The sequence below is a fragment of the Ceratotherium simum genome, chromosome 3 (genome assembly GCF_057802395.1).
Source record: "Ceratotherium simum simum isolate JZ-2026a chromosome 3, ASM5780239v1, whole genome shotgun sequence".
NCBI lineage: Eukaryota > Metazoa > Chordata > Mammalia > Perissodactyla > Rhinocerotidae > Ceratotherium > Ceratotherium simum.
Window position 1 is genome coordinate 49,774,811 of NC_141902.1, and position 25,809 is coordinate 49,800,619.

General features: G+C 35.1%; 1 long non-coding RNA gene across 1 annotated transcript in view; it reads right to left on the reverse strand.

The window, feature by feature from the left end:
- The window catches only part of LOC147917562 (uncharacterized), an 86,556-nt gene that overhangs the window by 12,890 nt on the left and 47,857 nt on the right, over positions 1-25,809 (reverse strand). The window contains exon 2 of the long non-coding RNA XR_015550651.1: positions 10,578-10,660. This is a non-coding gene — a long non-coding RNA (uncharacterized LOC147917562). The remainder of the gene's footprint in view (positions 1-10,577; positions 10,661-25,809) is intronic.

A 25,809-nucleotide genomic window follows, 5' to 3' on the forward strand; every position in this document is an offset into this window, starting at 1 on the left:
CTGACATTAGTATAGGTTTCTTTTCTTTTCTTTTTTTTTGCTGAGGAAGATTCACCCTGAGCTAACATCTGCTGCCAATCTTCCTCTTTTTTTTTCTTGAGGAATATTGTCCCTGAGCTAACATCTGTGCCCATCTTCCTCTATTTTATATGTGGGTCACCACCACAGCATAGCTGATGAGTGGTGTAGGTGCATGCCTGGGATCTGAACCCGGGAAACAGGGCTGCCGAAGCGGAGCACGCCAAACCCAACCACTAAGCCAGAGGGCTGACCCCAGTATAACTTTCTTTTAATTAGAGTTTGAGTGGTGTACCTTTTTCCATTGTTTTTCTTTTAAACTATCTCACTATTTTTAAAGTGTGATACTTGCAGACAGTGCATACATGGGTCTTTAATCCAATTTGACAATCTCTACATTGTTGGTGTACTTAGACCATTTTACAAAGATAATTAATTGGACTTTTTTAATTGCCAAAATCCTGAGCTGAGAAAGCTGAAATGAAAAGACCCATGATGCATTGGTCTTTTTTGCCTCCTTTATAGAAAAGCATTTAGGCTACAAGTTTGAAATGCTAATATAGGTCCAAGTTGTAAGCATCTAAGTTGTAATTTCCTTAAAACGATATAATAGACTCATAAAATTTAAGAGGTGAAAGGAATCATGCAGATCATTTAATCAAAATTCTTCACTTAAGATTAAGAAACTGAGACCCAGAGTGATGTGATGACTAGCCTATTATCAGCCAATTAATGGCCTAAAGAGGAAATTGGAACCCAAATGAGCTAGTTTTCCACAAGCTATCTTCCCTATCCCACCCCAATACATTGTTTGGGGCACTTCTAATTATTTCAAGCCCAGTCCACAAGGGCTGCTTCTAGAAATCAAAGTGATCATTATGGTTCAAATTATGATTATATCCTAAAAGTGGTACCTAAATTAGTCAGTTAATTCTCATATTTTTTGTAGCTATGATATTAGATGGTTGAGTATCTTTAGAATATAGCATTATAGAAAGGAGAGGTTAAAAACATTAAAACATGCTAATCATCTCCTTTGTTCTTATACCTTGATGAACTGATATAATTCTAATGATCATATTCTGTGAAATATGTGTTTTTAATCTCAATTTTGTATATGAGGAAACTGAGCCTTGGAGAATTTAAATGACTTGGCCAGATTCATACACATTCTTATTTGTTTATGCTCATATAAAGATGTATGGGCAGGTTTATAACCAGTTAGAAAATAAATTAAGAAAAAAGAAAGAAAAGCCATATTCCCATTCATAACAGCAACAAAAATTTCAAAGTGCCTAGGAAGAAATTGAGCAGCACATAAGACTTCTATAAGGAAATTCTAAAACTCTATTATAGCACATGGAAGATGATACAAACAAAAGAAAACAGAGGTCTTCTTTAAGGATACAAGTCTCAATATTATAAAGATGATAATTTCCCCCAAGTTAATCTACAACTTTCACTACATTCCAATGAAAAACCAAGCAGATTTTTTTTGTAACATATTACAAGCTCATTTAAAAACTTATATGGAAGTAAATGAACAGCCAAAGCTATTTTGAAGCATGATCAAGCATCCCTCCAGCTGCAAGCCTCTACCAGATATGAAGATTTGTCATAAGGCTGTAGTAAATAAAATAGTGTAGGTTTTACTAAGAGATAGATAAATAGACAATGAAATAGAATAGATTCCCTGGAAATATATCTATGAATATGTGAGAATTTGTATCACGTGGGGTAGGGTAGAGTTTTAATAAATGTATACATTAACACACATTTAATAAATGTATATATTCTATAGCCATATAGAAATAGATAAACTAGATCTCAATGCACAGCACAACAAAAATCCAGATGGATTTCACACCCAATAATTAAAAGTCAAACAGTAATATTTTAGAAGGATACATATTCCTTTACAATATAGGAATTAGAAACTATTTCTTAAACAAGACTTAGAAAGCATAAAAGAGAAGAGAGAAGAAATGATTAGTAAATTTGAACATATTAAAATTTAAAACTTTTCTATGACAAAAGAAACAAAGTCAGATGAATATCCAAACAGAAAAAATATATTTTAATACAGTTAATCCAGTAATGGATTCAACTACATTATGTGGCACAAACTTATACAAATCATTTTAAAATTCAATAGAAAAATGAGTAAATGATCAATGAGCAAGCCACAGAAGAGAAACACCAATAACAATAAATATTTTCAGAGATGCTCACTCTCAATAGAAAAAATAAAAATGCAAAATATTTCTATCAAATTTGCAAAAATTTTAAAAAGTTGATTCAAGAATCAACATAATATTTTGAACAATCTCTCCTCAATGTCTTCAAGATACAAGAAGACATTGCATCTATGAACTATATGAGTCAAAACCTAAATAAAATATGCTTCAGACGCAATAAATTACACACATTGTAATGATGATGACAGCAAAAAGAAGTAAATAATGAGAGAAAATATTACATTTGGAGCAGGATAATCCTTTGTTGTGGGGGCTGTCCTGGGGATTGTAGGATGTTTAGCAGCATCACTGGCCTCTATCCTGAGTCAAGATAATCATGACCTTCATCTTAGAAACTGGCAAGAACCACCAGCACTGTGGAAGCACTGTTACACCAGGTGTAAACAGGCTTGCTGCGTGACAATCCTCTCCTCTATCCCCCACCCTTCTAAACTCCCACCAACAAAAAATTACAACCTAAGTAGACTGTGTCCCTCCAGTGTTTGTTCTTTCTGAGAGTTTAGAAATAAACATCTGAAATTAGATGTTTCCTAGCGGTGCAGCACCAAATAGGAGTTGGTAACAGTGGCTTTTAGTGCCAAAGACTCTGTTCTGGGGCTCATCTCTCCCTTCTTCAACACATTGGGGAGCGATGATTATGTTTTGTTGGAATTTACCTTCTCTAATAATTTGCAGGAAAGATACTCTATTTAAAATTCTACTAGTAATTTATTTATAGTTTTTTCACAAATATTCATTTATAGTCTTTATTATCATATATGCACAAAATAATTTTTATCTCACATTTACCAGTCAAGAAATTTAACACATTTATTTCTTGGGGTTTGGTTTTTTGTTTCATCCTGATTTGTTTTTCATTTTCTGGGCTTTTCTTAGACTTCCAAATTTTTTTCTGAAGCAATGAACTCTGTTATTTAAAATATGAAATTTTTCAAGATCAAGATATTTTTATTGTATATTATTATAATCATATTTTAATCAATTACTTACATTTGCCTTATCAATATTTCTTCCATGAGTTGTTAGTTCTTTTATTCAGTTGTCCTTTGTGCCTTATTGGCCTCTGTGCTTAATAATTAATCACCCATTAATTGAGTGCTAGAATATGCCAGTCACTATTCTAAATGCTTTAAATGCATCCACTTATTTAATCTTCACAATACTATTATGAGGTTGGTGTTATAATAACTATCATAAAGATAAGAAAATTGTGGCTTAGAAAGGTTAAGTAAATTGCCCCACATCATGAAGCTATTGAGGATATTAACATTTGAACTCAAATAGTCTGATTACAATTTTAAATTTGAGGCCAAAAAAAAAAGACTTAAGAAACGAAGAGGGACACGATCTAATTATGATGAACAAACATTCACTTACCAATATGTATGAATATCAAAATATATTTAAGCAACAACTTATAAGCCCAGAGGATTAAAAAGATAGAAACTAGAAAATATAGCTGCAGAATTTAATATGATGCTCATCTCAGAAATTTATAAAGCCCTCCAAAATAGTCTTAGACATCAATGATCTCAACAATTCAATTAATAAGTCTAAACTATTAAATACATATATTTAGAGAATTCTAGATCCTACAAACAAGGAATATGAATTGCTTTTGAGCAGAAGCAGAACTTTTAGAAAAATAGTTAATAGGCTGCAAAGGCAAAGTCAATATATTCCAGAGGATCAATAGCTCACTGTGTTCATCATCACTGACTGTGCATATACAATAAAGTATGAATTAGTACCAAAAAGAGAGCTAAAAATTACATGTTTGAAAATTAGTATCTTACCAAATAACCTTCGTCTTATGGAAGTAATAACAATAAAGAAATACTCAAAGCTGAATTATAATAAAAACACAACATGTCAGATTTTGTATGTGAAAGCAATATATAGAAGTAATTCTATAGCCTTAAAATGTACTTATTTTAAAAACAAGAAATGATTAAAAAATAACAGAAGTATATAACTCAAAAAATTGAAAGACAAGCAAGAGAATAGGCCAGAGAAACAACAAAGAAGAAAGTAATAAAATTAAGGTAAAATGAAATCAGAGACCTAGAGGTTTCCTGCAAAATAAAATCCATATAGAAGTTTAACAAAACCAAAATCCAGTTACCTGAAAAGATTTATAAGATAGATAAAATGATATAAAAATAGACACACAGACTAAAGGTTTATCTCTAGTACTAAACTAACCGGGAAAAATAGGTAAGAAGATATTACTGCATGAAGTAGAGAATGAAAAGGATAACTCTCACCCAATAAAAATACAATAATAATGACAAAAATGAACAAAAATGCTCTAAGAAATAGATGAAGTGGATAAACTCCTAGAAAAATATAAAATGCCAAAACATATATAGAACCTGAAATAAGCTCTTAAGCGTTTTTTAAAAATTGAAAAATTTATTAAGAAATTCACCTCCCAAAAATGCCAGTGACTGTGTAAACTGGTACAGCCACTTGGGAAAGCAATATGGCAGAGCTCAGCAGACCCACTCCCAAGCTTTGTATTCCAAAGAAGCTCTCACACAAGTCCAAATGTGTGAGACAGACTACATGACCAAGTGGCACAGGGACAGAGCTGAAAACACTTTGATGGTTTTAAAAAGTATGAAACCACAAATCTAGAGCATATTGGTATTTATATTAACCAAAAAATACATATAGTCCAAGAAAAATACATATTTTAAAATAGCACATGTGAAAAAAACAAAACAATTATCTTGGGATGGTTGCATTGCAGAAGGTTGGAATACATAATGGGAACAGGCACTGGGTTTTAAGAGAGAAATTTTTAAAAATCTTTTAGAAGGTAAACGTGTTTTAAGGAGAATAAAAAGAGACTCTTCTATTTATCCGTACATTCCTATTTGAATTTCAATATATCCCCAAAATATGAGATCTCTATTAAAAGAAAAATCAAATAGCACCAGTATTTCAATGTTAGGATTATATCTGCAAATAGTTTTGCTCTCAAAAGTTAACTGATTCTGGGGCCGGCCCAGCGGTGCAGCGGTTGGGTGCGCGCGCTCCGCTTCCGCAGCCCGAGGGTTCGCAGGTTCGGATCCCTGGCACGCAGTGACACACCACTTGTCAAGCCATGCTGTGGCAGCGTCCCATATAAAGTAGAGGAAGATGGGCATGGATGTTAGCCCAGGGCCAATCTTCCTCAGCAAAAAGAAGAGGATTGGCATTGGATGTTAGCTCAGGGCTAATCTTCCTTACACACAAAAAAGTTAACTGATTCTAAGGAACATAAGTGTTAATAACTTCCTTAGTCACAGTTTTATTATTTTGGAAATATTTAAATATCATGAAAGTATATTACTGGCGTTCACAGTTTCCTCACATATTTCATCTGTTTCTCTCCCATGGACCCCTCCTTTTCAATGTATGCAAGTCTATCATTGCTATTACTGCAGTTCCAATTCTTATTGTTACATTGTTAGCATGTCAGAGAGCAGTGTTAATAATTTATATTATTTTTAAATTTATTTTTGAATCAAATATTGCTAAAGAAATTGGATATTTATATTGTTGTTTTGTTCAGAAAAGAATAATATAGTTAAAGTAACAATTTTTGAAATCTTTCTTTCTTCTTAGTCAAACAATTCCCTTAATTACCCATTAACCCTTATCTCTACAAGACCAGTCTAATAGTAATATTCTCGATACATACGTATTTTTTAAACTTTAAAAGTATTTTTAGTTAAGTGAAAAGAAAGATTTTTTAAATTATAGGATCTATGACTGAAGAATAAATTGAGTATTCAAGATCTTTCGTGGTTCTATACAAACTTTAGGATTGTTTTTTCTATTTCTGTGAAAACTGCTATTGGAATTTTGATAGGGATTGCATTGAATCTGTAGATGACTTTGGGTAGTATGGACATTTTAATAATATAGATTCTCCTGATCCCAACACGGGTGTCTTTCCATTTGTTTTGATTGTCTTATTCAATAACTTTCAACAAAGTTGAAAGTTGTACAGTCTTTCACTTCTTTGGTTAAATTTATTCCTAGGTATTTTATGGTTTTTGATGCTATTGTGACTGGGATAGTTTTATTTCTTTTTCAGATGTTTCATTATTAGTGTATAGAAATGCAACTGATTTCTGTATGTTGATTTTATATCCTGCATTGATTTTATATCCTGCAACTTTACTGAATTCATTGATTAATTCCAACGATTTTTGGGTTTAGTCTTTAGGATTTTCTATACATAAAATTATATCATCTGCAAATAATGACAATATGACTTCTTCCTTTCCAGTTTGGATGGCTTTTATTTCTTTGTCTTGCCTAATTGCTCTAGCTAGGACTCCAGTACTATATTAAATAACAGCAGTGAGAGTGGGCATCCTTGTCTTGTTCCTGATCTTAGAGGAAAAGCTTTCACTTTTTCATCATTAAGCATAAGGGTAGCTGTGGATTTGTCATATATGGCCTTTATTATGCTGAGGTATGTTCCTTCTATACCCAATCTGTTGAGGATTTTTATCATGAGAGGATGTTGTATCTTGTCAAAACCTTTTTTTGCATCTATTGAGGTGATCATGTGATTCTATCTTTCATTCTATTAATGTGATGTATCATATTTGTTGATTTGTGTATGTTGAACCATCCTTGCATCCCAGGGATAAATCCTACTTGGTCATGGTGTATGATCCTTTTAATGTGTTCTTGAATTCAGTTTGCTAATATTTTGTTGAGAATTTTTGCATCTATATTCATCAGAAATATTGGACTAAGTTTTCTTTTCTTGTAATGTCCTTATTGGCTTTGGTATCAGGGTAAATGCTGGCCTCGTGGAATGAGTTCTGAAGTGTTCCCTCCTCTTCAACTTTTGGAAGAGTTTGAGAAGGACTGGCATTAAATTTTCTTCAAATTTTCAGTAGAATTTGCCAGTGAAGACATCTGGCCCTGGGATTTTCTGTGTTGGGAGGTTTTTGATTACAGATTCAGTCTCTTTACTCATTATTGGTCAGTTCAGATTTTCTATTTCTTCTTTATTCAGTCTTGGTTGGTTGTGTGTTTCTAGAAATTTATCCATTCTTCTAGATTATCTAATTTGTTGGCATATAATTGTTCATAGTGGTCTCTTATAATCCTATATATTTCTGTAGTATCAGTTGTAACATTTCCTCTTTCATTTCTGCTTTTATTTATTTGAGTCTTCTCTCTTTTATTCTTAGTTAGTCTAGCTAAAGGTTTGTCGACTTTATCTTTTGGAAAAAGAAAATCTCTAAGTTTCATTTATCTTTTCTATTGTTTTTCTGGTCTGTATTTCATTTATTTCTGCTCTGATCTTTATCTCCTTCCTTCTACTAACATTGGACTTAGCCCAAGCAATTATGAGAAAGAACAAAGCTGGAGGTGTCACACTTCCTGATTTCAAACTATACTAGAAAGCTATAGTAATTAAAACAGTATAGTAATGCCATAAAAATAGACACATAGACCAATAGAACAGAATAGAGGGCCCAGAACTAAAGCTCCACATATATGGTCAATTGATATTTAACAAGGGAACCAAAAACACCCATTGGGGAAAGGTTACTCTCTTTAACAAATGGTGCTGGGAAAACTGGATAAACACATGAGGAAAAATGAAATTAGACCTCTATCTCACACTACTCACAAACATTAACTCAAAATGGATCAAGGATTTAAATGTAAGGCCTGATACCATAAAACTCCTAGAAGAAAACATAGGCAGTAAACTCTTTGATATCAGTCTTAGCAATATGTTTTTGGACCTGTCTTCTCAGACAAGGGCAACAAAAGCACAAATAAACAAATGGGACTACTTCAAACTAGAAAGCTTTCTCCAGCAAAGGAAACAATCAACAAAATAGAAAGGCAACCTATGGAATAAGAGAAGACATTTGCAAATCATATAACCGATAAGGGGTTAATATCCAAAATATACAAAGAATTCATACAACTCAATATCAAAACAAAAAACAATCCAATTTGAAAATGGGCAGAGGGTCTGAATAGACTTTTTTTCAAAGAAGACATACAGGTGGCCAACGGACACGTGAAAGATGCTCAACATCATTAATCATTAGAGAAATGCAAATCAAAACCAAGATGAGATATCACCTCACACCTGTCAGAATGGCTACCATCAAAAAGACAACAAATAACAAGTATTGGCGAGGATGTGGAGAAAAGGGACCCCTTGTGCACTGCTGGGGGGAAGGGAAATTGCTGCAGCCACTCTGGAAAACTGTATGGAGGTTCCTCAAAAAATTAAAAATAGAACTACCATATGAACCAGCAATTCCACTTCCAGGTATTTACCTGAAGAAAACAAAAACACTAATTAGAAAAGATGCATGCACCCCTCTGTTTACTGTAGCATTATTTACAATAGCCAAGATATGGAAGCAGCCTAAGTGTCCATCAATAAGTGAATGGATAAAAAAGATATGGTATACATATGCAAAAGAGTATTACTCAGCTTTAAAAAAGAATGAAGTCTTGCCATTTGTGACAACATGGATGGACCTAGAGGGTAACGCTAAGTGAAATAAGTCAGATAAATACCACGTGATTTCATTTATATGTGGAATCTAAAAAAACAGAACAAACAAAACAAAGCAGAAACAGACTCATAGAAACAGAAAGCAAACTGGTGGTCACCAGAGGAACGTTGGGCAAAATAGGTGAAGGAAATTAAGTGCAAACCTCCAGTTATAAAATAAATGTCATATTAATATAATATACATCATAGGGAACATAATCAATAATATTTTAATAACTTTGTGTGGTGACAGATGGTTACTAGACTTATCATGGTGATCATTTTGTATTGCATATAAACATTGAATTACCATGTTGTACACCTAAAACTAACATAATATTGTATGTCAACTATACTTAAATAAATAAAGAAAAGAAAACTCCAAGAAGAAAATAGAGGGAAGAAACTACTTGACATTTGGTCTCAGCAAAAGCACAAACAACATAAGTAAAAATTACCAAATGGGACTACATCAAACTTAAAAGCTTCCGCACAGCAAAAAAAAAAATCACCAATTCCACTTCTTGGCATATACCCAAAGGAAATAAAAACAGGATATCGAAAACAGACATGCACTCCCATGTTTATTGCACCATTTTTCACAATAGCCAAGATATGAAAACAACCTGTGTCCGTCAATGGATGAATTGATAAAGACATGAGATATATATATATCACATACACACACACATAATGAAATATTATTCAACCATGAGAAAGAAGGAATTTCTGCCATTTGTGACAACATGGATGGACCTTGAGAATATTATGCTAAATGAGACGTCAGACAGAGCAAGACAAATACTACACGATCTCACTTATATGTGGAATCTAAAAAAGCCCAACTCATAAAAACAGAGAGTAAAATGGTGGCTAGTGGGGGCTGGGGGATGAGGCAATGGGAGAGATGTTGCTTAAGGGTACAAACTTGCAATTAGTAGATAACTAAGTCCTGGAGACCTAATGCATAGTATAGTGATTATAGATAAAAAATACTGTATCATAAACATCAAACCTGTTAAAAGACTTGGTCTTAATTATCCCCACCACAAAAAAGAGATAATTATGTGATGTACACCTTAAACTTACACAATGTCATATGTCAAACATTTTCAATTACAAAAAAAAGAATAAATTGGGTAAATCCGGGACACAGGAGTAAGGCCTAAAAGCAAACACTGGTTGAAATTTAAAAAGATATTGCCACACCAAAATAGAATGGAAAATATAAAACATTTGAATAATAATGCCTAACCAGAAAGAATAGTCACTCTTGAAATTTGAAAATATTATAAGCAGTGCACATATTTTCTGAAGCCTGTATAGAACATTTAAAAATATTAATCAAATATTCTGCCACAAAGGAAATACCAAATAGGTAGAAAGAAAGGGAGGGGAGGAGGGAGAAAGAAGAAAGAGTACAGGCCACACTAGATTCACACTAAAAGGTAATAAAATAAATAATAAAATTAATTTACCTTTAAGCAAACTGAAAAGATTAAAATATAGGCAAAATAATGGGCAAATTTGGAATGACAAAGGTACGACTATAAAAAAAGAAAACACTACAAAGACTTAAAATGTTAAGAAATTTATAATCCCATGCTAACAAATTTTAAAGTGTGGAGAAAATGTCCACTTTTCTGGTAAACCTTTATTTACTAAATATATTAGCCAGGGTAAAGAATATTCGATTCTATAGCAAGCAAGGCAGAGCCTCAGGGGATCAAAACAGTAAACGTTTGTTTCTTACTCACAGCAAACCCAGTGTGGGTTGGTTGACTGCTGGGTAGCTTTTCTTTAGGCAGTGACTTTGGCATCCTTCTCCACTTGCAGCCATCTGGACAAGAGAAAGGACAACCGTGGAAGTCAGAGACCATTGTAAGGCAGTCCCGGAAGTAGCATACGTCGTTTCCAGCCACACTCCACTGGCCTAACTGCGAAGGAAGCTGAGCAAAGCAGGCATCCTGTGTTCCCTAGAAGAAACCCAGCATTCCTGAGCATGTAGCCAATTTCCGCCCTATCAACCTTGATTCATCATGAAGCAGCAAAGATGGTTGAGCTGTAACTAAGAATGACGTCAAAGTTGTGATAAAGTCTTCTCCACAAAAGTTCTGGAGGGATTTGGTTTTATTGTTGAGTTCATTCAGCTGTTCAAGAAGCAGTTCACCTCCATACCCTATGAAATGTTAGAGTATAAAAAAGGAAACTATTTTATGAAGCTCATTTAACACTGATTTCCAGTCTAATAGAAACAGTGCCCCAGATAACTCATCTGCAAAATGGGGAAAACAATACTCCCAATGCTGGGGAGGATTAAACGAATTATGTAAAATGCTTACATAATGAATGACACATGGTAAATAATATATATGTTCTATTATTATTATCATGCCACAAGTAGACAATAGGCTAATCTCAATTTTAAATAAAATTTCAATTGTAAGTAAAATTTTTCCAAACTGTATTCAATGGCATTGTAAGGAAATTGTCTACCAAACAGAGTAAGTTTCTTCTAGGAGTACCAAGATCTAATAGTAGGAAATCCATTAGTAAAATGTATCACATTGATCTATAAAATTAAAATGATCATCTCATTAGATGCTACAAACTATGAAATTTAACAAATATGCTGGATAAAAGGTTAGAGAAAATAAGGAGTAAAACAGTAGATCTCATCACAAGAAACCGCCCCTTTAAAAAATGAGGAAAAAGACAAAATTTCCTACTTTCAGCAATATTTAATACTTTTCTGGAATTTTCAAAGAATGCAATAATGCATGAATCAAAGATAAAAGGAAATGGACTCTCTGTTTCACTCATAAAAATTACTGAAATAGCAGATTTACAAAATAGTGATTTTGTTGTTTTATACAATAAGCCACTAAAATTGATGGCTATTAGGTGAAAATGTAGGACAATGCCTAGAATGTAATAATAGGAAAGCAAGATACAAAATTATATTTCAGTATAGCTGTGGAAAAGCAATACTCATACATTTAAAAGAATAACTTTTATTTATAGAGAAGTAATTTTGAAATCCAAGCCGACTGTCAATATTTATAGCAAAAATTGAGCGACTTTTCAAGTACCTACAGAGCTAATCATTTTGGAAATAATAACAATAGTTAACATTGTATAACATTTACAAAACACTCTTTTCACGTATAGTGTGCCGTTTATTCTTCACAGAGGGGTTTTTAAAAGTAACAATGCCCATTAACAGCAGGGCCTAAAATTAAACCAATCTCCACATGTTCTGAGCCACAGAGATGTAGAGGCCTACCCATATTCCCTCTCCCCCTTTTCCTCACTAACAGAAGAGGAGAATAGACATTATTTCAGGTGGAAAAGTAACCTGTTAAAAGATGGTATTTCTCAGCTTCCCTTGTAGCTGTGGGTGGATAGTGCCCTTTTATTCTGCTTTCTATTTGCTTCCAAGAACGCAGGTGTGTTGGCTGGAGGTGTAGCAGCCATCTTGGATCATGAGACAACCTTAGGGTCCTAAGTCCTGCTCAATGCCTAGAACTCTGATGACTGTGGAGCCAATATGCTGGCCCCAGACAGTCATCTCTAGACTCCATTTACGTGAAGAAAAATAATCATTTGTGTGTTCAAGTCACTGTTATCAAGAGTAGAACTTAATCCTAACTGATACACACTATTTCCTCTACACTATAGGTGAGATAATCAAATTTTAGTGTAAGCATAGGACAAAAATACTTTAAAATATTTAAAACAAACTTAATTGCCTTAGTCCTGTACCCAACCTTTAGTGTTTGAGGAAGAGTTATCTCTCTTCACAACACCTATGGGAAAAAATTGAATTTTCTCTGATCACAAGCTTATTAGACATCCTTCTTTTGGCACCATCACTTGAAGTGAGGAATTGACATTAAAAAAAAGAGAGAAGAAGAAAAGAAAAATCTCAACAGTGCACATTCAGCCATACCTATAGCTTCAATCACCATCTGGCCCCAGGACCCCCAAATACATTTTACCAGTACAGACCATTCCTGTCGACCCTAAACATCCATACCCACCTGCTTACTGATATTTCAACAGAGAAATCAGCACACCCAAGCTGAATTCAGAAACTTCCCTTCAAACCTGACTATCTTAACTCTTTCCTATCACAGGAATTATCTTCTGCTGAGATAGGCCAGCCAACAACTTAGGGGTCAATTTAAGGCCATCTCCCTAACCTCCCACACCCGACCTATTACCAAGTACGATCTGTCTCAGCTTCTAGGTATCTCTCAAATCTGCCCATCTTTTCTTTGTCTCCACTACCACCCAGGTCTGCACAACTGTCATAGCTCGTCTGTACTACTACCAAAACCTCCAAACCTTTCCATTTGGAGCCCATTTTGGCCTCTCCTCTAATCTCCTATGCAGCTTTGCAACCAGTGTAACTTTTTAAAAAGTCAATCTCATCATGCAAGTCCTTTGCTTAAAACAGTATAATGGTTTCCCACTAACTTTATGATAAACATCAAAATTAATAACAATGTAAAAGAAAAGCTGTGGTCTAGGCCCTGGTACCTCCCCAGCATCATGTTCTATGCTCCAGGTTCTCTGGCCTCATGTTTATCAAGTGCATAGTCTGCCTGCATCCCCCTCAGAGTCACTGCAGAGGTTGTTCTCTTCGCCTGGGATTTCTTTTCCTCCCTCTTCTCTTTCTTCCACATTTCCTCCCTTTTCTTATTTTCTCCTTAGCCTTAATGTCTGGTCTCAAGTCTTCTTTATTGAAGAACTTATCTGATAAAATACAGTTTCCTCTCATATCTCATTGTGTCATATTTTTATTTATTCCTAGTTATCTGATAAGTTTCCCTTTATGATACCTCATTGTGTCATATATGTTTCTCCATAGCACTAAATCACAGTGGCAATTATATACTTGTGACAGTATTTAGTTAGTATTTATCTGTGCCTTTCCTAAAGCACACCCTAGATGTTCTAAGATGGATTATATCCGTTTTGCTCTTTCTTGCATTTTTATGCAGTACTCGGAACAAAGTAGGCGCTGATATAGATGTATATGTGTAGATAGATTAAATAGATATAACAAATGAATGAATATGTAAATATTCTAAATATTACTAATGCATGATAAGGTTAGGGATGATAGTTTCCTTATTTTACTCTTCTGTATTTCACATTTCTTAAAACTGGTATTAACAGTAACTTTTAAAGAGAATTTTTTTTAATCTTGAAAAACACAGACAATTGAATTCTGTCAGGTAAGTAAGGAATCTTAATTGAACCAATGACACTATCTCTTATTCCTTGATAGCAGTGGCCTTTGCAAAGTCTAAGTCATTCACAAGAAAATTGAGTGACCAGGAAAGTCCATTAAAAACTTATTTTTCCCAGGATAATAAACATCTGTTAGCCTAGTCCTGACCTAGAAATAGAGAACTCCAAGCATTCTCAAGCAAGACCTTCAGTATCTACACATGTCCCATAAATGCATCTTTATTCAACATGGTCATGAAAAAAAAGGACTCCCCCAGGAATAAAAGAACGATGTAAAGCTTCAACATAGGGGATAGTGAGATTTCGAGATCCTGTCTGAATATACACAGTTTAAATACCCCCTTACTTAATCCTTCCCCAGAGAACTTGTTTATTTTACCCTAAACTTTCTTTCACACTTAAAGTCAAATAGCTTGTTCTTTATTCATATGTGGGGCTCCCGAGCCAAGATTTTGTTGCTGATTTTGACCTTTGCTTTTCTTTTCTGATCCTTCTCCCTCTTACCAACTACAGTGTGGTCTTGCCATAAAAACCATCTATCTTAGATATTCAGTAAATACCTTTTAAGTGCTTATTAGTACAACATTTAATTATCATCCATTTAAGAAAAAAAAGCAGCCCTCAAGAGTGCTTAGTTTTCTTATGTGTCCATTCTTACTTTGAGGATTGTTAGCATTTGTGATTCTTATTATTAAACATGATATGAGTTACTAAAAATGTTATCAAAAATACCAAACAATTATAAGAATCTTGGTGGAGAAAACTAATTGATTCAAACAAATCTTTCTCTTCTTTTGGTATTGCGTGGGAGTATTATTTGTTTTAATCATCTTATTTTTTGTTCCTGAAATTAGATAAATTAAAGTCCTATCACTTCTTGTTGGTATTTTAAAACTGTCTGGGCAAAACATCTCAAATCTTATACTTTGTCAGAAGGAATGAGGATTTATGTTAGGCTGGGGTTTTTGTTGTTGTCGTTTGTTTTGTGTTGTTGATTTTAGTGATGTTGAGATGCTAGGTACTAAGTTAGTTGCTTCCTGAAACATAAATCTATATTAACACTTCTCTTTGCAGTTGGAGAGTCCCTAAATTTTTGGGATTCCCTTCTAGTGACAGATAGAATATAAGAGAACGAGGAAGAACTTGGGCATCATGCAGACTCAAGCTCAGATCCTTGTTCAGCATCAACAAACTGTGTGACTTTGAGCAATGGTTTTACCTCTGAGTTTCACCTTCCACGTTTGTAAATAGAGTGCAATAATACCCACCTCATGAGTTTGTTTTGAGAACTGATTAGAAAAATACACACAATGCCCCAGCACAAAGTAGGAACTCAGTAAATATTAGCTCCCTGTCTCCTTTTTCAGAAAACAACATTAAATCTTGAATAGTATTTAAATAAAAGATTTTATGAGGTGTTTAAATAACTTTGTTTTATGAAAAAATGTTTGGGTTAAACTGTAACAGGAGATGGCAAGAAACAAATGTTAGAATAGGAGCATTGTTTAAAGAACATTCTGTGATTGGAGACATGTCACAAATAACACAGGAAACGATGTCGAGGGAGTATGAAGCACGTAATGAGAACTACTGCTTCTAGAGAACAGAGCACGACACTCGGTAAATGCCATCTCAGAGAAAAACATGGTGCAACACTTTGAAGATGGCGTTTCATTTAATATCATGTGAACAGTTGACATCAAAGTTTTATTGGGTCTTTGGTGAACATGGACAAAATCTAACAAAACTTTAACAGTTAATTGTTATTAATTAATAGCTTAACTAATTAGCTCATCAGCTAATTAAGTTAGTCATTGAACAAATACAAACACACCTGGTTCCTCATCTTGGAAATATTAAGTCCTATTTGATTGATTGATTGATTCTTTTTTTTTAATGGCCCCTAATGCCAGTCAGTGTGGCTCTGACGGATCTTCATATACAATTATTACTTAGAGGAGAAGTTGCACTGAAACCTGCCACTATGCAAGGAAAAGAATCTTAAGTCCTGAGATAGATGACTTTTTTATCAAAGATTATTTTTTCTGAACTCTATGATTGCTTTGTGAAGACGCTTTTTTTAGAAGATAGAATTGCATGTATTTGCCACTGAACAGCGAACTTCCTCTCGGTGTTTGTGCCTCCCTGCTGGGCGAGGAATTCCACATACCCTCACCAAATAAACACTGTCTCTTTTGAAACAGATAAAACCAGGCTTATTTAAGAAATCTACAGAAGGAGCTCTTTATGCCCTTCCTCCTCCTTCAAGAAAGTCTTCCATCATTATTAACGAATCCATTACCACTTCACATTCACTAATTCCTCCGGTTTCCTGGAGAGCATAGTTCTATGACCTGTCGCAGTGTTTCAAGGAGCTCTTCTCCTTCAGACAGTTTCTGCCACTGTCAGCCTTCACATGAAGCCACTACTCACTTAATTTTGAATGAGAAAAAAAGCTTTCAGGGAACAAAATACCTTACAAATGTACTGATATTGTAAATTGCTCTCTGAACTGATAAAACAAAATGTCCAAGTGGGAATTGACTTCAAGCTCTGTCCTCAGCCTAAAATGCCCTTGCCTTCGTCCTTTCTCACCTGGCTAGCTCCTACTGGCCTTCCTTTAACTTAAGTCCAGAAGTCGCATTTTTGTAGGAAACCTTGGTATCCTCTTCCCACTCCCCCCAACACACAGACACCCCTTTCCTATCCTATTCACCTGTTTACTTATCTATTTCCACCATCAAACCTTTATTTCTGCATGCTGAGGGCTTGGAACAGCTCTCTAAGATTCTTGAATGTATGAACAAACACATATCAAATGAACAAACCAGAAGATCCCATTAGATGCAGCTGCACAGAGGACAGGACTAAGAAAGCCCCAGATATTTGCATTTTCCCTTATCTAAGTACAGCATCCAGAGATGACCTGACAAATGTCCTCTCTCTGAGAAACATCCTAAGACTTTCTATTTGGCAGCCAGTTATATAAAACTCTAATATGAGTCATATGTTTCAAGAGTTTTAGCTCTTTATTATTTCCATGGTTCTTTAGCCAAGTCTGGTTTATTCAAATCCTCAGCTGCCATTGTAGTAACATTTTGATTCCAAGTGTGTGTCAAGTGTGTGACCTATAGTCCTTCAGGGTGACTCTCTCTCACCAAGATGAGAAGCGTGAGAGCTAAGGAGGCCTCTGGCATCTGAAGTCCATCTAGAGTGCAGCTGGGGTGAAGGAGTGTGTTTTAAGAGAAAGAAAAACTTGCCTGCCTTTCTTCCTTTTCCAAAGTTCCATGTTGGCTGTCCTGTCTGTGGTCTGCATTAAGTAAAACAACACTTTCTCCACGGACTGGCCACTTCTCCAATAACAGGTTCTTCATCACGTTGGTTTTTAATTTCCAAATCACAATAATAACTATCTTACTGATAGACAAATCTGAGCCAATGAACACAATGAGTTTGGTGATATATGAACTACTAACTCTTGTTATTTTTATTAATAATGGCTTTGAAATTTGCTTTTTTTTTTTCCTCAAGTCAGATTTTCATTGCTTCTAGCCTAGAATATCATAATATTACATTGGTCTCCACATATCGTCTTTTATTTCCAATCCATCCTTAGTGACTAACTACAATTCCATATTGACACTGCTTGCCTAGAATTCAATGCTGGCAGAAATCTGGCACCCCCCTGGTCTTAAGCCCACTTTCCATACATTTATTGTTTGCTTTAACTAGGCTGATCTCCTCAATGTACTCCCTGCTCCCTCCCCACCATCCAAAACTCATATGACAGTTAGTCCCACCTCTGAGCCTTTGTTCCAAGTTCTGCCACAGCTGGTAACATCATCTAGTCCTGTCTATTTATCTGGATCAATTTCCCATCCCCTTGGCTCAACCTGGTCCAGCTATGTTCAAATTGAGTGTACAGATCCGTAATGGAGGTAACTAGGATAAAGTTAGAACATTCTGAGAAGCTGCATCAGGGCCCAGAGGACATTCTGCCTGCACTCAGAGCATTGACAGGCTTGCCTGTCATGGGTGCGGGAATTCATTTCAGCATCCAAAGGAAGAAACCAAACTTACTTTCTCACATAGCATTCTCATCGAACAGTCACAATTCCTGCCAAAGAGCAAAATAGTCAATATCTAAAACAAATACAGAAGAAAGGTTACAAATATAGTCAGTTAGCCTGATAAAAAAGGGTTTCAGAAAAGGCACTGTGATTAGAGCAGCTGGGTACCACAAATGTATGAGGCAGCCCTGCTTGGGTGAACTGCCAATCACCACCTGTGGAGTCAGATCAAGTCCAGATGAGCCCACCTTTCTCAAGAAAAGGCATCTAGGAAACCACATCCAGCTGACCAATGTAATGTTCTCCATCCAAGAAATAATACAAGATTATTTGGCAGCAAGTTTCATTTACAAATCTAACAGGAGTCAGAAATTTCAAGATTTTATTTCTTTATTATGTCAATGACATTTTGTCTTCTGACTGTGTTTCTTAGCAGCTATGTACCTTGGGCAAGTTATTTACCTACTCTCTGCATCCATTTGACTTTTACCTCTAAGATGGAACATACGGTAATGTGGTGTAGTTCCCTTGGGGCAAAAAGGTTGCTCCTTCCCTCTTTTCTTAGATTGTTTCCTTAACCAACATCACATCCAATCATAAGTCATAATGGAAGCTCCCTACATGTCACCTTCCCAAAGGACTCCCTCAATAACCTGGAATGACTGACAAAGTTAACTAGTCTGCCTAGTCAAGATGTTTCATAATATTCCACTTTCACTCTCTGTAAAGACATAACGTAACATTATGTTTATGTGTAAAATGTCACCTTTGTTTAATTTTGGGTGAGAAATAGCTGAGATTTTGAAAGTACAATTTTTTATTTTTTGTGTTAAAGTATACTAATTACCTTGACCTCCCCACAAAACCAGCTTTATGAGTTTCTTTTACTCTTTCCAATACAATATTATCTATTTGGTGTACTGAAATTCTATTTTTATCTTGTCTCTAAATCTCTTAAGGCTAAATCTTAACTTTCTATTTTGGGAACTTACCATTCCAGTAATTTTACAGCAATATAATTTTATTCACAACTTCTTGAATGACTATACTGTTTCGCAGAAGCTCCCAGAGTGTGAAGTTAAATGCCCAATTAAACAGTAAGTTCATATTGATGAGAAGTGGAAGTTCTGCATCATAACCTAGTAAATCTAAAATTTTGCAAGCTTTGTCTGCTTCTTAAACCAACGTATTGCCATAGTAAACAATGATAAGGGAAGTCTTGACAGCCCGGACAAAAATAATGTCAATTAAATCTGGATAAATAATGTATTTTATTTTATCTTAGAAGAATACATTTTGTCCTTAAATTTTGACTAGTTAAGTCTAAAAACTAAATCGATCTCCTACCATCCTCAGAAATGTCCCTCTGCTTCTACAAATACACACTCAGAATTTATGACAACAAACCACATTAGTATAGTGCTCTATTACACATTTTTCACATTTTCAGCTACTGAAATAAGTTAATGTTTCCATCTTGATGGATTCTTTGGTAAAGAAAGGGCATAGTGTGGACTAATCTATATAACCCTTCCATTAAAAAATAAAGTATATCATGTTTTGCCATTGAACTGGCAAGCTCATTTTCCTTCTTGTTTTATTATGATTATCGTCGTTTTAAATACATCATCCATTGAATTGTAGCTGGCATTTTGTGTACCGTGGTGACTGAAAATTCAAGGGAAAGAAGAGAATTCATATTTGCTGAGTGCCTATAGTACACAATAATGTAAAATGCATCATTGTATTGAAACCCAAAAGCAATCCTATGCAGTACGTATTAGCTCCATTTCACAGATTTATTCATTTATTCATTCTTTTAATTATCAAATACTCATGTGTTTTTGATGTGTCAGGCATGGTTCTAGGCTCTACAGATACATCACTGAACTAAATAGATAAAAACTACTGACACTGGAGGATTTTATATTCTAGTGTGGGAAAATGAGGAAATTGAAACTCAAAAAAGGTATGCATCTTGCCCAGAATAATTAAGATTTTAACAGTGTTTCCTAAAGTGTAGTTTTAGGAATATCTATTTTAAAGTCACCGAGGATGCTTCTTTAAAGGTAGAAAGTACTAGGTTCCATCTCAGAATCATGGGAAGTGGGTAAGCTCCAGGACTTTGTACTTTTTAAAAAGAACCCCTATTTCCTTACACAGAGATTTTTGACAGCTGTAAGCAAAAAACTGATGGTGTTTAAGGTTATTCTTGGGTCTGTCTAGATTTCTATCTCAAAGAAACAAAAGCATGAGCATATAAAATATATGTAGAGAAATGTTTAGAGTAGCATTGTTTATCATAGAAAAGAAGAAAAGACTGAAACAAACTAAATGTTCATTAATGGGCAAATGGTTGAATAAATTGTGGTTCAAGGATACTGTAAAATATTCTGTGGCCATGACAAAGAAATATATATATAATGTTAACTTGAAAAGCCTCAAAATGAGTTTATTCAGGAATAGCCAAAAGAATTGCAATTCAGGATGTGCCTGTTATGGTAAACCATAGGTAAATCCAGAAAAGAAAGGAGGGGAGCTGCTTTTATACAGAAAAAGGGGGAGTAGAGAGGAGCTGTTCTAAATGAAAGTCCATTGGGGGAAGGGAACAGTTCAGGGTGGTAACAACTTCTCATTGGCTGAGATGTGGTGTTTCTCATTGGCTGGGCTGTCACCCAGTAGGGAGAGAAATCTTCCTTCAGTAGTAAAGTAGTTTTACTTCCTGTCCCAGATGCAAGCCTCACTCTCTTCCTGTCTGGTGTAATTGATGATATATGATAGGGTGTGAGAGCTCCCCCTACAGGCCTTCCTGACTCCAATTTAGTTAAGGTTTCCTTTACTAATTTCCACATTTTCCCCTTTTGATCAAGATCTTTCTCTGCAAGCATTGCTGATCACCAGTGAGGTTCTCTGCATGTAGTGACCTCGTCCCTCTGTGCCAGGAAAGACTTTTTCTGGTTGTCGTGTCCCATGTTGGAGGGAAAATGCATAGTGGTTGGAAACCTTTTAGGCCACATTTGAGTAACAAGGAAGATTAGGAGGGAGAACTCTCAGGCATTTCTTATTTAAAGTCTATAGTTACCTGAGGGTGTAAGCATCAGAAATCATTTCAAATTGTTGAACTAATATCATCTTATTAGGTACATCATTTTACAGAAGTTCAACAGGCAATAGGTACAGAACTTCACAACAAGTATACAGAGTAAGATTAAGAGCAAAATGATAAGCCCAGTTTGAAGGATGGTTCTAAACCAGGACCCCAGACCTGAAGGTAACCAGCTAAACAACAGTGACAGACAACTGTACAGTGACAGACACCTCCTTGCTCAGCAAGTAGATAATCAAGGGCTATGTGATTATCCAAAACTACCCTGGCCAGTGAGTTAAGCAACTGTTGCTGAGCTGAAATTGCTTTGGCTGTGGAGTCAGACAACTCTTCTAGAGTCAGGGAGAGATGCCTGATCATTTGCTTGTTGGCACTCACTCTGATCCACAGGAAGAAATCTCTCCCCATGGAGGCAAACCCAGAGTCATGTACACCTGCTGGACATTCTCGTTTACAGTGACTATGGAGATTCAATGGGAGAGATCAATGAGAGGTCTCCGGTTATGCAGAGGAATAGGACAGTGAATACAGCAAGGGCACACTCTCCTTATATTCTCCAGCTGTCAAGGCAATGAGTTGCCTACGCATAAAGGCCATTACTGGAAACTCTACAGATGAAGACATAACAAGGGGGTATACATAAAGCCTCTAAATAAGTGATATCATCTATACACTTGTTCATTGACGTAGAGGTGTTAGCATTATATAACCAAGGCTCAGATACTATGTTGTTACATACCCGAGAGGTTGCCTAAATATACAGGTATACCAGAAATGTACAGATGGCCTGGGTTGCATTGGTGGTTCCACAGAATTTTTCATACAAATATTCAAAAGATTTTGTTTTCCCTCCCTAAGCCTGGGTCAAATTAAAGCAACGAACGAGCTTAGCACCTTGACTTGGTAAAATGGGCCAGCAGAGCCATTTAGACAAACAGCAGTATCTGGAATCCCAGTGAAATTACATATAGGGCTAAGTAAGAAGTCGTTACTTTCTTAGAAGACCAAGTTTCTGATGGCAAATCCAGCAATCAGAGAGGTTTCCCCTTTGGTGAGGGATTGGGAAATGCAGACAAGGGCATTGTCTCCCAAGAAAGAGAGAGAGAAAATAATGTAAGAAACAACAGTGGGAAGAGGGTACACAGGCCTGGTCTAGTCACCTTGGGAAAGCTGTCTGTTTCACATGGCAGCTGCTTCTCTTCCTAGTCAATGTAATTTGGAGGTCTCCAGTGTTTGTACAGGACTAGAGGTCAGGTGGAGCCTTCTTTAGCTGTGAGATGTGTACCCAAGGCTTGAGTTCCCAAAGTTTGGTTGCCCTCTGGATAGTGAGGAGGGCCTAGTATAGTCCCTTCCCCAGGAGATTTCAAGGGCAGTAAAATTTGAAACATCAGTTTGGAATATTATAGCCAGACATTTAAGGAAACTAGAAGAATTTAGGATCCAGTCCAGCGTACAGGTATACAACAAAACCTTAAAGACAATTAATAGGACTAGAATTTAATATCTGTAAAGGTGCAAGTATAATTTCTCTCTCCATAATAACCTCCATTTTCATTAAAAATAATCATAGTAAAACTAATTTGTTTGTATTAAACTTAGCCTGATTATTTATATAAATGCAGCAAGAATAGTGATTGATCATACAAGCCCTTTTTTAAGATTGCTTTGCCAAAACCTTGTAAGCAACTTACTAGCCAATTTTTCAAGCAATTCCTTAAAGCTGTCAGGTCATATCCGAGTCTATGTATGTCTTTTTTAAATATAACACTCTAGTCAAAGCCTTGGTGATGTAGCCAAGATTTCCAATTCTATTCTGTTACAAGGAGAACAGACCTTCACTGAACCCATGCAAACACATATATTGCCATGAAAAGAATACTTAAAGGACAGGTAGAGAGAAAAAGATAATGTATCAACCTTGTTGCAAAGACACGCTTTACCAAATTTCTGTAAGTTATAGATAACTTAAAGGAGACAGAAAAAAAGGAGTCCTTTACACCTGAAAGACAAAACATTAAAGCAACCATTCTTTCACTTGAGTTCCAGAAACTTCCACCCAGTTCAGTGTTATGATCATAAAGTTATCAAAACCTGTATTCCAGAGTACTTGTCAAAGCCTTTTCCATGAATCTCTTTGAAAATCAAACATATTTGTGGAAGCATCAGAGTAAAATAATAATCATCTGTAAGTGGAAAAGACTTTATTAAAAAAAGAAATGCAATGGGTAAATGCAATTGACAAGGAAATTTGGGTATTTTTGTGACATATATTGTAGATAGTAACCAGAATTATAGGTAATAACATTATATTAAGACATATTAGATGTTTAGGAATTTTACACAACTTTTAGAACACTTTTTAGTAACATTTACCCATAGAATATAACCTAAAAAGGTTGATTATCACTTATTTATTTGGCCATGCTTCTCATGTAATTTGACACACCAAATAAGCCTAATTAGTGTAATAGCTCTCTTTTTATAAGGAGAGGGAATAAATCTTTTGAGATGTCCCGGCTTCCCTCTGGAAAATCCCAAACTTACATCCTGGTCAAAAAAATGTCATTTAGAATTTGAATATTCTGGGAAGCTTGTCAAAAATATCAAAAAGTTTGGACACTTGACTAAATAGGATCACAGATCATTATGAAATAACACTTAAGTATCTATTTGACCAAAGTAATAATAAAAGTTTTCAAAGGCAAATACACAGGTTACATAATTGCAAGCAAAACTTAACTCCTTCAATACCAAGAAGACTCATTTTTCTTAAGTAATTAAAGACATGATAGTAACAACACAGGAAATTATTTTGACAAAACACAAAATCTCTGTTTTCTAGGCATATTGCTTAAAAGTGAAGAAGCTTTCACAATCTGTTTCACCAGTAGACCAATAGCCCAAGAAAATCTTGTCGTCTTAACAGAAAAGAAAGCCAAATTTTAATTTTGCTTCAGCTTATTTTGATGTTAAAATTTATTCATTTAAATCTTAGCCAATCCTGAACACTCATAAAAGTCTTTTCCCAAGATTCCTTTCCATAAACTTTCTTTTACCAAAACACACACCCTACTTTCCCTGCATATAGATATGTTTCCCTTTAATTTCTAGTAGCTTTAGTTACCTTTATTAGAATTCTTAACCCTTAGAATCCCCAATTCCTGGTAAAAACTAAAAAGTAAGCAATTGTGGATTGGCAGACATACATTTCATAATTTCTAGGAGTATACGCCCTTTGAATAGTGCAATCTTTTGATGTGGCACAAGACATGGTTACCAGCAGACCTAAATTTATCTTTAGTTTCTTTGCAATAGGAAGCCAGAAGTAGATAAACTTATGTTCAGGAATTAATGTTTTAGTATTTTATCTTGTTTGGAAAATGATTTAGGTATTTAATGGCTATCCATTATTTAGTTTAACTTGGAATAAACTTTGATCTTACTTATACTTCTTTTAATTACTTGCTTTTAACAATCATGCTTGGATTAGACACTAAATAGCCAACCATCATCTTAAATTACTTTCTTGCTGACAAATTTTGTAACAGAGACAGCATGAGCCCACTTGACTAATAAACCCAGGCAGAGAAAAAGTTACACGTTTGCATTATACCCAATACTAACAACTCTGAAGATACGCTTGTTTTCTATGTATACCAACAACCTTAAGCTAACTTTTATTTGTTAAAGATTAATCCTAGATCACATGAACCTGAAAAGTATTTGTTAGTTTCTAGTATATTTCTGAGATTTAGGAATGCTTAATTTATAAGCACTTAATGTCAAGCCAATTAAATAGAGCTTTTTACAAATCAATTCTAGCAACACCATCCAGAGGTAGAAAAATATCTCATCTCTATAACGTAAATACATAGACACATAGGCAGACATAAACACAGATCTCATAGCTTTCGTTTTAAAACATTTAGCCACATCTCAGAAACAAAACTCAAAAGAACAGTTGGATCCAAATCTTATTTCTGGCAGATGGACTAAGGTAAGGTTACTTGTGCAGTTGGTCAAAGTCTTTCACTAAAGATTTTTATTTGCATGCTATAAGGATCTTTTTAGAGCTATTTTTGGAGTCATTTTTGTCCTATTATCAAAAGACTAGGGTATTATTATTGTTTATTATTGTTATTTAAATTTTTCCTTCTTGTTGTTTATTTGCTCCAGTTAACTTAGAAATAGTAATTAGGGGTTTGAATCCTCAGAAGGTATGATTTTAAAGGGGCAGGTTTTCACAGAGGGGAGGAGAGGAAGATGGCACTGGGGGCAGAGCCTGGGCACAAGAAGGCTGCAAGGGTGAAGTCTGAGACAGAAGAGTCTGGAAAGACAAACAAGATGGTGTCTGAGACAAAGAAGAAGGGGGAGGGGAACATGAGGCTGCAGAAGCCGTTTTGTTCTCCCTCAGTTTTTCAGTTGTTTCAGCTAATTTAAACAAACTATCTTGCAGTGAGGTGATTTTAGACCTTTGTGCATATCCAGAAGCCTCCAGGTACCAATGAAAATAGACATACCATTTGTTTTGCTTAATTTTAGAGCTGCAGT